We start from the raw sequence: 15,629 nt of genomic DNA, 5'->3' as shown, positions 1-15,629 counted from the left end.
AATTAGCATAAATCCCCGCCCATGAATAGCCAATGACCACCATATAAGGAGGTGTAGGTGCATCCAGTCGACCTGTCAGTCATGGCGCAAAGAAAGAAAGACAGAGAAAGAAAAAAGAATTTTTCCGAAGCGGAGATCGAAATAATTTTGGGTGAAGTGGACTTAAGAAAAAACATTTTATTTTATTCAGTTAGTAGTGGTGTGACAGGGACAGGCAAAGCGAAAGCCTGGAGGGAGGTAATAGATGCTGTTAATGTTCCGTGGTACAAAGAACCATGTCAGAGGTGAAGCGTAAATGGTTTGATATGAAACTGGAGGCAAAGAAACGCATAAGCACACACAAAAAAAATACAGCGGTCACCAAACAAACAGAAGATTCATTTGTGGGGTTTTGAATGAAGTGGGAATGGGAAACCAGAGATGTTTTGTGCGTAATGGATAAACTCTAAATCAGTGATGGTTGTCGGAATGTAGAGCTATTTAACATTTATTTTAACAAATGATGAACGGATAACATATGTCCTACAGCAGTTTTGTATGCATCGTCTTCAAATTATTTGAATCTTAATAGTAAATTAAACATTTTTCAAATCAGATTTATTCATTCAAATGATCAAAAAGCCACACACACACAAAAAAAAAGGAAGGAAAACGTGTTGTCTCAAATAATTCTTTCAGCTGGCGCGTGCTCCTTCGTGGCTCCACCACCTGCTGCTCCTGCTGAACCCAGGGACCGAGGCCGAAGAGGCTGTGATCCGGCTGTCCTTACGGATATTTTTATTATCATCATTCAACATGTAGAAAGAACTTGTAATCTAATGAGTCGATTTACATAGATAATTCACAATCATGTTCCTAATCTGGATCTTAAACCTGCTAATTGCCAACTAATTTAACTAAATGTGTTATATTTTTAATATTTTTGTCATGTTTAGATTATGTGTTTCAAAGGCATCTGTGTATTGTGTACATAACAGAGCGCAATACGAATTAAAATTGTAATTTCCAATAGTGACAAGCGATATTTATGTGCTTTACTAAATTTACACAAGCACTACGAGTGGTCAGGAGCAGGAGTAGATTTTGTTAGTAGCTACGAAAAGATCGGAGCTACTAGAATATTGATGAATGCGGACATGCACGTAAATTTCTGTCTGCGAACAGTTTACACACAAATTCCTTCTGCTCACGTTTCATGAATGAGACCCAATATGTGTATTTTCAGATTTTTGTCTTAATAACTGAATTTTTTTTTTTACAGTGGTTTCAAATCTGCCTTTCCATGCACGGATGGCTGCTTTCGTACACAACAGTGAATGGCTTACTCAATTTGTGAAACCACTGTTGAGTTGCTACTTGCCAATTAGCTCAGAGCGGTAGATGACCGTCTTAGGTTCCAGAGGTTGCTCAGAATTGCCTAAAAATGCCTGGACCCGACACATTGCTGCGCAGCTGCTATAATTAATCTCTAAAGCTTTTAAATGATTTATTTTTAAATCTTTATGCATTTTATTATTATTAAATTTCTAAATCTTAATTTTTTAATCTTTAAATCCTTAATTTCTCTAAATCTTAAATTTTTATGCATTTTATCATTATGTTATCTCATACTTGTTTTAACCTATCCTATTGCCTTTTAGTCTTTTAGTTTTTAGCTCCAGTGTTTCTTCATGGGGGGCCTCCACACTGGGAGGTGTGTCTGGTCTGCCCAAGGGGACGTCGTCCTGGAGATCCCTCAGGCCCAGAGGACTGGGAGGCTCTGCACCATGTGTGGAGTCTACCCCGATCTGTCTGGGTCGGGGTGGTCTCTGTGGCGGCGCTCCCTGTGGCCGTAGGCTGTGACACCTCTCAGGCCCTGTTTAGACGACAACGGTTTCTCTAAAAACGGAAAAATCTGTCCTTTGCGTTTTAAAAAACTTCTGCGTTTATATAACGACGTTATTGAAACGATCCCCATTCACACAGAGCCGCAAAATCTACTGGAAACGCTGTAGTATGCACGCCAGGCCAATGGGTGGCAGTGTAAATTTGCAAAGCAACACCATGGCATGACGCCATGCGCCTGCGCTAAAGCGCCTTCCTCTACAACGCGGTGATTACAAACTAAAACAAGGAAGACACAATGGCAAAAGCATGCACAGATAACTTTGTCTGGATGGACGACGAGATGGAGTTGCTACAGCAACAGATCTACACTTAACTTCAAATCAACAGGTGAGCTCAGCATTGTTGTTGTGAAGGTCGGCATGCCTAGTGACTGGAACCGTAATGCGCATGTGCGAAAAGTCTCCGTTTTCAGAGGAACTGCATATTGCAAGTTTACGTGACAACGGAGACGCTGCCGTTTCTATAAAGTTGCGCTCTGGAACCTGTTTTCAAAATGTTGCGTTTTCGGGCACCCAAAACGCCGCTGTCGTGTAAACGATCGGCCAAAACGCAACTAAAGTTTACCGTTTTCAGTTGAAATCGCTGTCGCATAAACGGGGCCTCCGTGTGGATGAGCTCCCCATAGGTGTTTTTTTCCTCACCTGGTTCCTCAGTGCCCTGCCATGTTAATATATTGACTGTGTGTGTGTGTGTGTGTGTGTGTGTGTGTGTGTGTGTGTGTGTGTGTGTTTATATGCGGGGATGGGAGGGGCGGATTTTCAATATTTGTAGAATTTTTGTTGTATGTGTTTATTTTGTAAAGCACATATAAATAAAGTTTGATTTGATTTTGATTTTTGATTTATTTGCTGACAGCCAGAGCTAGAGCGAGTGCCCTCTGCCTGTCCATTTTAGTAACTAGATAATAACTACTGTTAAATACATAACATTTAAAAATAAACTGTAGATTGAAGGTTAGGGTAAGGAAATGATGGGTTGGTTGCCTGGCAACAATAGATGCAGCAGGCCTTTCTTACAAGTGGTATTCAATAAAAAAAAAAAAAATTAAAAAAAGGCTGTGCATTTTGAAACCTGCAAAATGCATTCTGTGTGACTGGGGCCTTAATTGTTCCCTTGTTACATATCATATCATATGTTCATGGTTATGTTCTCAGACAATGGAAAGAGGAGGCAATAGTCTTGTGGTTTAATCAGAGCTCAAATGCCATCCAAGCTGCTGTGCCATGGTAGTAATCAAATCATTATTTATATTCATAACATTCACAAACAAACAAAATCAAAATAAATACAGACTGTCTACATTTAAAATGAGTGATCACAGGTTATGGTAGATGACAGAAGGTTGTCTCCTTAACCTCACTGCTACACATGCATTAAAGAGTTACAGCAGTTTATTCACATTAGCTACTACTTCTCAACTTCATAACCAATTGTAGGAAAAAGGCAAGGGAATGAAAAAAGTGTCTGGGGTAATGCAAATACGGAATGTACGACATTTGATGAACGTAGGATGAAACATGCAGAAACGGAAGCAAAAAATGAAAATGAAGTGAAAAAAATGAAAGTGGTGGGAAAATCTTGTTAGGCATAAATGAATGTGGCCTATTTTAATCTATTTGTGTTGATAAATGGAAACCATGGAATAAAGAGCTTTTCCTTTACTCCTCACAAGTTATTAGCCAAACACAAATGGCCACAAGATGCTTAGCCGTGTTGCCATGCAGAGCAGATGGCCAAGGGCGTCTTTGGTAATCTATTGTAGGAAAATGGTAAGCAATATCAAAACATGAATGCTACAGTTCTTTCCAGGGTGTTCCAACAACAACAACAAGCAACAAGGGACTTTTTATTAAGCTGCAACTCCCAACATCAGACTGGTTTTATCAGAGGGACTTTTCTTTAAGACTGGACTGATTCCTACCCCTAAATAACAGCCAGCCAATGTGAGGTATGTTTCCAGGTCAGAACAAAATGCAAGAGCCTGATCTTGGGTCCTTTTCAACCAAGAGCCTTATAACGTCTGATATAACTGGCCTTGTTCAAATTTACTTTAAGCAGAAATTTTTTGTTTGCTTATTGGACCTATGTCCTTGAGTACAGGTTAAAGGAACAGGTTAGAATGTGACAGACATTACATCATTAAAAGACTTTGATATCACTGTGATGACAATGGCATAAGAAAGTTGGTTCCTTTGAGTGCTCAAGTCATTTCAGCTCTTAGCTTTAGGACAAAGCCGCAGAAACTATTGCAGCCAGATGCAAAAGAAAAGAAGAGCTTGTTGAATTCACTGCGGACCACAATGGAGTCGATGAAATACTGAGAGTAATCCTCTCTTTCTGTTATGTCATGAAACTTAATTCTTTTGACATCTCATTACTTTTTCATTTGCTTTGGAACAGTATTTACAAAAACTTTGTTGTGAAAGGTAAATCGAGGAGCATACACTTAACCATTGATTATGTACCACAATGTAATGAGATATGAAAGGGTGCCACAAAAATGCAGAGAACTGAGAACAACTGAGAAAATAACCAGCAGATTAATTGGTAATTGAAGCTGAAAGTGGCACTGATGCGGATCCAAGCAGAATGAGCATTTAGATTTGTTTTGTATTTTAACAGACAAGAAGCAAAACTCTTAAACAGTGATATTAAAAGGCAGGTGAGAAATTCTTTTCAGCCCCAAAACTACTTTATTTTAGTGATTGTTTGTTTTTTAAATCCACACTTGAATGTTGGGCATTTTCAAGAAAATATGTAGTTTTCTTAAAAATCAACTGGAAGAGTAATGTCATGTGCTTGCATAAGATTTCTGCTCAGTCATTCTAACAAAACCATAATGAGCTTATTTTCTTCACATAGAGGATAACTATGGCCAGCAAGCAAGGGAGAAGAAATATTGAGAACAAAAAGCATGATTATGAAAATCTCTGGAAACTTTTATGAGATAGGGTAGGGTGGGGTAGGCAGCCATAGAACTGGTCCTATGTATTTTGTATTATTTGTATTTTTTAATATATTTTTATATTTTAAGTTTCAATTTGCACTCCATGCCCTGAAGCTGGGAATTTTAACCTACTATATTTGTATTTGTATCAATAAAGATCAACATTTTTCCCAATTTCTTTTTAATTTTTTTCATGAAGGGGTTCTTGTTTAATTTATATGATTTAATTAATCACAATTAAAAATTAACCCTTAGATACCAGTTTTCATCATATATCACTAACTGCTTTTTTGAAAAATACACTATAATTCAATATTCTAAAAGCAAAATTGACTTTGATTATTATTAGTATCATCAGTTGACGCAAGTAGAAGAAGAAGAAATGATTTTGCACTTGTCCTGTGCATTTGACCCTAACTTTGTAAGAGCAGTGGTGCTATGGCAGACCCTCTGCGCTGTCATCAGCACAAATTATGTCCCCGTGTGATAAAAATCCACCATCCCCCCTGATTTTTTTTTTTACAACTTGAGTACTGCCTGTAGCTGATTATGAGATAGAAACTTTTTGCAATTGTGGCACCCTCTAGTGACAGAATATCCCAAAACAGCTTAGTGACGCATGGACAAAGGATCTGAACACGTGCACCAAGTTTGGTTACAACTTAGGGGAACTAATGTTTTTTCAACCTTTTGTCTACTTTTGTCTAAATAAGTGATAGGGTGTTCAATATTTGACATTTCTCCAGTACGAAGCTAGGGCTGATCTGCCTGCAGCCCGTGAATGCGCGCTATATTAAATAATAGGGCACTCAGACAACGTCAAACAAAGTCAAAATACGTCCACTAAAAGTGCATTTTTTTTAACACAGATAGGCTCGGATTGTTAGTATAATTATCCGACAACATAACGGAAAGGAGAAATGAACGTCTGTGTTTACCTTTAGCTGGATTCGGACATGTTCCTCTGCCTGTTGCAATTTTAGTATATGTGCTACCGAAGTGATACTGCTCCCTCTCTCTTCTCGTCCGCTCTTCAATTTCAATGAGCTCTGCATCCATGTACGTCAAATTCAAATGGCTCATCCAAATCCAGTTGGTCAAAATTGGGTAAAAATTCGAACATGTTTGTTGCGGCAAGTCACGGACGCAGAGCTCAATCTTGGCATCATTTCTAGAGCCAGACATGAAATTTTTTGGACGAGAGAGTGGAGCTGTGGAATAGTGAAAGGGAAGGTTGAGAGTGTGGTGTGCGACAATTCTGCTGATGTTGGGAGCGAAATTTTAAATACAATTGAACACCCTTTGGATTTTTGACCATGAATTTTGATTAGGCGATTGGCATAAACAATGATATGGATTTTGATGATTGGACTCGTGTTGTGAGTGGAAGAGGGGGAAGTAAAGCAAACTGGAGGCAGGATACGGAGGTAAGAGTGCACTGGTATGCAGGACAGGGAAATAAAAAGAGAGTTAGAGGAGAATATAAACCTTAGGAGCTCTCTTAAGGTCTAAGATGCTTTGTGAATAACTTTTATCTTTACAAGGACCTAGTCTCAACTTCAAGTTTCAAGTTTATTTATTTAGAAATGGGACAATGCATATTAATGAACATTTTAAAAGAAAAAAAAAATGTAAATATGAGAAGAGATTGTAGCTGTACGGCTAATTTCCATCTCCTGTCCCATAGGCAGGTAGGTGTAAGAAGAGAAGAGGAGGGAGGAAGGACAATAAGAACTTTCCACAACAACCACAATAACAACAAAATATTCTATATTCTATTGCAGGTTGCCCGTCCCTAAAGTGCTGATTCATATTGCAGAAGTGCCTGTAATAAAGTGCTAATAAGTGCGATAATCTATTGCCGAATGCCCATAGTAAAGTGCATCATGCATACAACAGACAACATCATGCATACAAGAAACAACATTTTAAGATACAACAGCATACAGCAAATAGACAAAAAGTATACAAATTTAAGTATGACCATGTTCACAGATCTGGTTTTCTAGTAACCATGCATTAAGGGGAAATTCTAAGAAAACGTCACAATTCTTAGAATTTTCTTAGAACTTAGTCACTAGGAGCAACTCTGCTCTCTGAAGCTTTGTGAATACGACCTCAGGAACAGAAAAATAAAGTGTTGCTTGTTGAAAGTATATGTAAAAAGGCAGTACGTGAAAGAAGAGTTCTGGGTGAGAACAAAGTCACTTGGAGAGTGATAACAGCCATTCCTGTCGATGAGGATCTGGAGAAACTCCAATGGGGTATTCAGGGCAGTGAGATGAGGACGTTGAAGAGATCGATGAAAACAATAAATGGTGAGAGAGTTGACAGTTTGTTGGTCCTGATAGACTTCTGGATAAAATAAAGGCAGATTGTATGAGTTTCCTTGTCAGGCCTTATATTCCTCCTCTTTGTGCCAGAGAGGTATGGGCATATAGCAAAAGCTTGCAATGGGAAGCAAAGGTGTGCAAAGTGCGGACAACTACATACAACATAACCCAGCAAGCAATAGTCGTGATTTAAACGTATTGGCTATATTTAGCTCCGATTTAGTCTAGCTACATGTAACCGAAATCTAGCCGATTTAATTTTGAAATTGATTAAATGTAATTTTCGTCATTGCAGATGGTGTGCGGTATGATATTCAATCATGTATGGAGAGTCAACAGTAATTAAAATATGTTTATCTCCATTTTTTGGACATGGTCTCTACATAGCCGTATAATTGATGACGTCTACACTTTGGCTATGGTTAGACGTCTACCAAATTTTCACTGACAGCCCAAATTCAGCTGTGATTTAGCCTAGACGTCAGGTCTTCATGTAGATGGCTATTAGACGTTTTTTAAACCAAAAAATGCTTGCTGGGAAGCTATTTCGAAGCACTGAACAGAGTGCACATACAAAAGGGAATGGAAGAAACAGGCAACAACAGTCAAAATTCAAGATCAGGCTCAAAGAATGCAAGCTACTACATAACTGACTGTGAATAAGCTGATTTTGTTCATTGCCTATGTACTTAACTGTACAGATCAAGTGAAACACAAAAGAGAGAAAATTAAAAAAAAAATTGTGAGGGGAGCAGAAAAATTCTTGGCTTTGAAAGATGGATCTTGGGAACAGATCAACAAAAGGTTTGAAGCAGATGAGAAACCCGGGGCCACTGGGGATAGAACCTAATGATTATTCTTCAAAATCTAGTATGTCTGAATGATGTATATTGTACAAGAATCAATGTATGAAACAACAAAGAATCAGCAATAGACCTTACTTTAGTATCAGAAACAGTGGCAGGTAACTGCAATTGGGAAACTATAAGAGACACAACAATAGGAAGTGACCACTATCCGATAATAACTGAAGTAGGAGTGAATTTAGAAGAGTATGGAAATGACATATTGGATAGATGGGTTTTCTGCAGTGCTGTCTGGGGGAAGCTTTATGCAGATATGTGATAAAGAAATGCAATACATTGATATTAATCAAGTTGTTGATGAATTAAATCTTTCTGTTTGTGAAACTATCTTAAGGGGCAGCAAAGCAAGCAATTCAAAGGAAAGGGGGTAAGAATTAAAAGAAAATTGTGCCGTGGTGGACGAAAGAATGTGAAAATGATATAAAATCTTGAAATAAAGCTTTAAAAGTGTGAAAAAGAGTATGGCTATCCAGTCTTAGTTGATAATGGAAGTACTGCTGTGACAGATGAGGCACAGATGAAAGGGAGGGAAGTTACAATAACTGAGAATGAGACACTACTGCAGCAGAATGAAGATACTAATGATCTAATAAATGTTTCATTTACAATAGCAGAACTGAATCGTGCTCTCAGGAAAACCAAGATTCCATCACCAGGAACAGATCAGCAGAAGAGAAAATGGCAGAAACATAAATACGCTGGATGACGGTGAGCAAATGAAGTGCCACAGATTAGATTGGGCAGGGATAATATTTGTGGTGGATCTCATTACAGATTCGCACACATTTTACACCCAACACAATAAAATGATCAGAATACTAGGATAGAAAACTGTAAAAAGGCAACAGTGGAGCAGTGATGTCTTGGGTCTGTCTCAACCTTCCATCAGCATGTGATCACACTAACAATGATAACACTTTCACAGTCAGACGTGCATGTCATTTCCACTGGTTGTCCACACCTTACATGCTCACAGATGGGTGTGTCCGTGACAACCAATCACACCTGTTAAAAGAATGCATCACACCTAGCCATGAGAATTTTCCTAAATCACTCCTAAGCTAGGACTCCTTACTAAAAATGTTTAGGCTAAGATAGGAGCTTTCTGAGAGGATTCTCAGAATGTTTGTGAATACGGCCCCACATATGTTACATTATGATAAATCAGCTCAGTGAATCATCAAAGAACATCTTACTGGAGTTATATAACAAAGTGTGGAAGAAGGGTAAATTACCACAAATATGGAAAAAAGCAGTGGTTGGAGGAACAGGATTGTGCAAACCCGGGAAATTGTAGACCTATTGCCCTAACATCTAATATATGCAAAATAATCAATAGGATGATCAATGAAACATATTATATATTAAGCAAAGGGTATATATCAAAGTATCAGAGTGGATTTAGAAAAGGCAGAAATACCTTGGGCCCTGCTTTATGTCTGGAACATTAAATAAGGAAAGCACAAATAAGTACAGAAAGTGTTGTGGCTGTCTTTTTTGATATAGAAAAAAACGTATGATATAATGCGTAAAGAGGGATTATTAATTACACTGAGTAAAGTGGTGGTCAGTGGCCCAATGTAAAGGTGGATTTAAGACTTTATATTTGCAAGATTGATCGATATGGGCAAATGTTTTTCAAGAAATTTTGCTGTCAAAATGGGACACCTCAAGGCAGTATTATAAGTCCTTTGTTATTTTCTATCATGATAAATTATGTTTTCCTGAGTTTGGAGAATGGGATAGGATTTTCTCTTTTTGTGGATGATGGGGCAATTTGGAAGAGAGGTGGGAACCCGGGGCCATATTCACAAAGCTTCCTAGTACAAAGAGTTGCTCCTAGTGATGAAAAAAATCATTGAATTGTGAATTTCCCCTTAAAGTTAAGACTAGGTCCTAGTCAAGATAAATGTTATTTACAAAGCTTCTGGGACCTTTAAAGAGCTCTAAGGTAAAAAAAACCCCAAAAAACTGTTAGGAGCAGGAAGGAGGACTTTTGAGAGGCTTAAGGGTTTCTTAAGCAGAGGAGAAAAGGGCATAAGAATATTCTCCAAACACTGGATGATAGTAAATAAATAAAATGCTACAGATTAGATCATGCAGAAATAATATGTGTGGTTGATCTCATGAGGAATATGTACATATGTCCCACCTAATGCTGTAACGCCAGAAATAAAATGATAATAATAGTAAGATATTTAGGAAACTGTAAAAATGCAGTGCAGCAGTAATGACCTGAGTCTGTCTCAACCTTCCATCAGCAGAGTGATCACACTAACAACGACAACACTATCACAGTCAGCAGTTCATTTCATTTCCACTGGATGTCCACACCTTGCATGCTCACAAAAGGGTAAGCCACATCTGTTAAAATAGTGCATCATACCTAGCAACAACGTCAACCACACCCCCTCACTAAGGTAAAAGTTTTTGTCTCTTCCTTGCTAAGAGTTGCTCTGAGAACTTTCCTAAATCACTCCTCAGCTAGGACTCCTGACTAAAACTGTTAAGGCTAAGTTAAGAGCTCTCTGAGATAATTCTCAGAATGTTTGTGAACATGGCCCCTGGAATTTATTGTGAAGAAATTGTTAAAAGAGAACAATGGTCACTTAAGTGGGGATTTAAATTTGCAGAAGAGAAAACTAAGACAATGTTTTTTACAAGAAAAAGAGTTGCCAGTAACTGAAATGATAAAATCAAGAACTGTGGAGAGTGAAACAATTTAAATTTCTAGGATTGTGGCTTGATGAGAAAATAACATGGACAGTGCATATACAGAAAGTAATTCACAAGTGTAAGAAAGTTTTAAATGTTCTACAATGTCTTGTTGGAAGTGAATGGGGATCTGGCAGGACATTTACACAGGATTTTGGGGCGGCAGTAGCTCAGTCCATAGGGACTTGGGTTGGGAACCGGAGGGTCGCCTGTTCAAGTCCCCGTCCGGACCAAAAATATGGAGCGTGGACTGGTAGCTGGAGAGGTGCCAGTTCACCTCCTGGGCACTGCCGAGGTGCTCCTGAGCAAGGCACCGAACCCCCCAACCGCCCTGAGCGCCTGTCATGGGCAGCCCACTCTGACATCTCTCCACTTAGTGCATGTATGGGTCCTGTTTGTGCATGTGTGTGTTCGGACCTGTGTGTAATTGACAAACAGAGTGAAAAAATTGAATTTCCCCTTGGGGATTAATAAAGTATATAAAATTAAAATTAAATTAAAAAAATTAAATCTGTATTAGATTATGGGAGTATTGCATTTGGATCTGCAACACACACATCTTTGAAAGAGTTTGACAGTATTCAATATCAGGCTTTACAATTGTGTACAGGTGCTGTTAAACAACTCCAACATCAGCATTGCAAGTAGAAATGAGAGAAATGTCACTGGAACTAAGTAGAGTACAGCTAGCTCTACATTACTGGGTTAACTTAAAAGGACATAATGAAGATCATCCAACACAAGATACACTGAAGCTATGTTGGGAAAAAGAAAGGAGAGAAACAAAAAGTTTTGGGTGGATAATAGAGAAAAAAGCAAAAGAACTAAACATAACAGAAATAAACATCAGTCCAACAGTACCACTCTCAGTAATACAGCCTTGGATACTTCCTGAACCAAGTGTTGATCTCACTACACCGGCAACCTAACTCAATACTGCACCTGGCTTTGCTTTGCTAAATCGCCGCTAACAAAGTTACCATCCATAATTCAAGGTAAACTTTAGAGGTAAGTATTAAAGTAATCTTAGTGATGGTAGCTAATTGCCTACAAGCCCACATTTGGCAAATATTACATATAAGAGGAGTAGCTGGGGCGGCAGTAGCTCAGTCCATAGGGACTTGGGCTGGGAACCGGAGGGTCGCCTGTTCAAGTCCCCGTCCGGACCAAAATATGGAGCGTGGACTGGTAGCTGGAGAGGTGCCAGTTCACCTCCTGGGCACTGCCGAGGTGCCCCTGAGCAAGGCACCGAACCCCCCAACCGCTCTGAGCGCCCGTCATGGGCAGCCCACTCTGACATCTCTCCACTTAGTGCATGTATAGGTCCTGTTTGTGCATGTGTGTGTTCGGACCTGTGTGTAATTGACAAACAGAGTGAAAAAATTGAATTTCCCCTTGGGGATTAATAAAGTATATAAAATTAAAAAAATTAAAAATTAAATTAACCTTAACCCTGTAATCTTACTGTAGCATTAGCTGAAGTTAACGTTAACGTGTGTAAATTAAAGTGTGTGGTGTGTAGTTAGCATAACTGCAATAATGCGGTGATTCACGCGTTAGGCGTCTTGGTGTGCTGCTCGTTCAAAAGCCAGCAGATGAAATTCAGCTTATTTAACTTTACACCACAAAACAAAACTATTATTGATTAACATGTAGTATTCTTCCAGCCAAAAAGGGTAATGTTACAGTTCAACATTTAGTGAGTGTGTGTTAACGTGAACATTTTTTGGGATTTGTGGGCTATTTTTTGCATGTGGGTCCTGTTCATTTCAGTGTTGATGACAGTCATCAAAAATATCTGTTAGAATGATTCTTTCTTTCTTTCACATAAAGTAACAATACTGTGTGCTGCATCATTTCATGTGCACCCACACAAAGTCAGAGAAGTGAGCAATAGTAACCTTTCTACTGCTGTTTAATGTAAAACAATACAGCAGACTTCTTTTTTTATATATAAACTGGGGGAATAGTGTATTTTCAGATAACTGTGTGGAGCTCATCTAATACATGTTATTTTTCTCAGAAATAGTGAGGAATGGTACATTCCTCACTATTACAATGTTTTTTTTCCCATCCAGCCACTCTCTGGATCACTGCAGACAGCTACGTCCGGCGTGGGGCTGAGCGAGCGACAGAGATCATGGGGAACAACCCTGGTGTTGATATCTACAATGGGAAGGGCCTTCTCCCCCTCTTCATCCAGTCTCCAAAAGCCTGAGCAGTTTGGATGTCCTCCTCATCCACTGTGGCGTGAATGACCTGGGAGATGTCTCAAGGGTCAACCTCATCACAGCAAAAGAGGACCTGCACCATCTCCACCAGCAGCATCCAGACATGAAGATCATCTTCTCTGGCACCACCCAGAGATGCAGGTGAAAGGCTGCTGCCAGTCCGGGGAAGATTGAATAGTGTTATAGCTACACATGTTTATTGTTTAAGTGGCACCTTTGTACATCACCCTCACACAAGGTTTGACACTCCTGGGGCCTCATTTATAAAAGAGTGCTTAGGATTCATACTAAAAGTTGATGTGCGCCCAAAGGCTGAAAATGGCGTGCGCCAAAAAATAATCTGATTTATAAAACCGTGCGCACGCACACTGCATGCAATGTTCTCTTTATAAATCACAGACCTCCTGGAGTTGTGCGCACCCAGATCCGCCTCATATTCCGCCCTCTACACGCCCTAGTTCAACCATAAATGGTCATGCAAATCACCTCATGAATGCGATCTGCATATAAATAAGCCGGCATGCGAGTGTTCTCTTGTTGTTTGAGTCACGGCGACGGGTGAGAAACGAACCAAAAAACGGAATTTCTCTGAGACTGAGCTAGAGACCCTTTAACGGGAGGTGGAGGACTGAAGAAAGATTTTATTTGGTGGCCACAGCAGCAGGATCACTAATAAAAGAAAGCAAAAAAAAGTGGCAACACATCAACGCTGCTGATGCTGTCAGCTGTGTCTGTCACGGACAGTGACAGAACAAAAAAAAAAAAGTGGTCTGATCTAAAGGTAGACCAAATATTTCTACTCCTTTACCAACATGTGGTTAATGTGTTGCTTTTAAATTTGAGGATGTTTGACATTGATGTGCGACATAAAGAATCACATTTATTAAAGGTGGAGGCAAAAAGGAGTATGTGCCAGTGTCATCTTGCGAAATTACGCACGAGGGTCACCGCAGTATTTATATGTTTATGGCAATTAATCTGATCATACACCCGGCCTGAATTACAGCATGAACCACTGGTATCCCTGTCCCAAAATACAATGTGTAATTTTAAATACAATTCAAAGATGAAAGTGTAATAGGCGAACACGTTTCTTCATGCCAGTTTTGTCATGAACAGCACATGTCTAAGTAGGGCTGATGAAATGAGTGTAACAGTTGTACTTAATGGCTGTATTTCGAGACATGATAAATGCACTGGAAATATTTAGCTAAATAAATAAATATATTCCATGCAGTCGCGCCATCCTCTCCCCCTCCTGCGCTCACAGAGTGGACAATGAGACGTTAGAGGCAGTGCGGATTAAATACGTATTTAGAAAAAATTTCAATTCAGGATTTGAGTTGGATTTTACAACGTTTTTATGAAACAATTATCACTCACTCCAAGCGCAAAATAAGGCCACTGGATTTAATTTCAATGATAACGTGGATCTAAGGTGGATATAGCATGACATTAAATTTGTGTGAGACATCAATAAAAATCCGACTCCACTTCTCCACCTCGCTGTCTGCGTCGCTACTTCCCAGTGTCTTCCAAAATGTGCGCACGCATGACTCAGAGTTTGCTTACAGGTGCGCACATTCTCCCGCCAAGTTTATTTTTTATAAATCACAACCTTTGCGTGGTAAGTGGCGTACGCCACTTTCAAGCCCCATTTTGTGCGTAAGCAAGCTTTATAAATGAGGCCCCCGGTCTCCACTAGGCGAAATTCTATTTTTTTAAACAGTTTATTTGAGTCCATTTAGTCCAGGGGCCATGGCAGATTTTGGTATCACTTAAAGGGACCAAACAATTTCGGTATTTTTACTTCCTCTATGTCTCTAGTTTACATTTTGGTATGATAGACCTGCCTATCTAGTAGCTTAATAAAATTTTTTGGATGATCTTTGGGTCCTCCCCAAAATTGAAAATAGTCAAAATGGAGGCTTCTCCAACAGGGATGGTGTGTGCCTTATCACATGAATCTCGGGAAATAATTATCAGAATGTCACCAAATTCAGACAGTTGCTGCACACAATGCAAAAGCTGCCTTTACAATTAAAGTAAGGATAGTGCAACAGTCAGTGAAAAAGCTACTTCCGCAGTCCCTGTATAATGGAGGTAAGGTGTAAAATGTACAGGAGCCATTATTCATTGTCAGTCCTTGTGTTTGAGACAGTTTACACTTCTAAAGTCTTTTCAAGTTAACAGATGCTTGGTTTACTTTGGTCACTATGAAAGAGACAATAAGGCAAACTGACAGTATTTGAATGTAAATTTGTTAACATTATATTATAACAAATATACAAATATATATAAACAAAAATAACACTCATCACATAAGGACTAACAAAATGAAAATACTTTAAAACAAACTGTCGGACATGAACACTGTTTCACTGTTGCTTAAGTCCAGGGGCCAAGGGGCTAATTTTCACAAATTGGTATCACTTAAAGGGACCAAACAATATTGGTATTTTTGACTTCCTCTATGTCTCTAGTTTACATTTTGGTATGATAGACCTGCCTATCTAGTAGCTTAATAAAAAAATTTGGATGATCTTTGGGTCCTCCCCAAAATTGAAAATAGTCAAAATTGAGGCTTCTCCAAAAGGGATGGTGTGTGCCTTATCACATGAATCTCGGGAAATAATTATCAGAATGTCAC

General features: G+C 39.0%; 1 long non-coding RNA gene across 1 annotated transcript; it reads left to right on the top strand.

The window, feature by feature from the left end:
• Window positions 1-2,086: 2,086 nt before the first annotated feature.
• On the top strand, window positions 2,087-15,619 carry LOC126392772 (uncharacterized). The gene is made up of 3 exons (XR_007570215.1): window positions 2,087-2,214; window positions 8,645-8,741; window positions 12,827-15,619. It is a non-coding gene; the product is annotated as an uncharacterized LOC126392772 (long non-coding RNA).
• The last annotated feature ends 10 nt before the right edge of the window (window positions 15,620-15,629 follow it).

This window comes from Epinephelus moara, chromosome 7, assembly GCF_006386435.1.
Source record: "Epinephelus moara isolate mb chromosome 7, YSFRI_EMoa_1.0, whole genome shotgun sequence".
NCBI lineage: Eukaryota > Metazoa > Chordata > Actinopteri > Perciformes > Serranidae > Epinephelus > Epinephelus moara.
The sequence above is the reverse complement of the archived record's forward strand: the minus strand, read 5'-3'. Positions and strand labels throughout refer to the sequence as shown.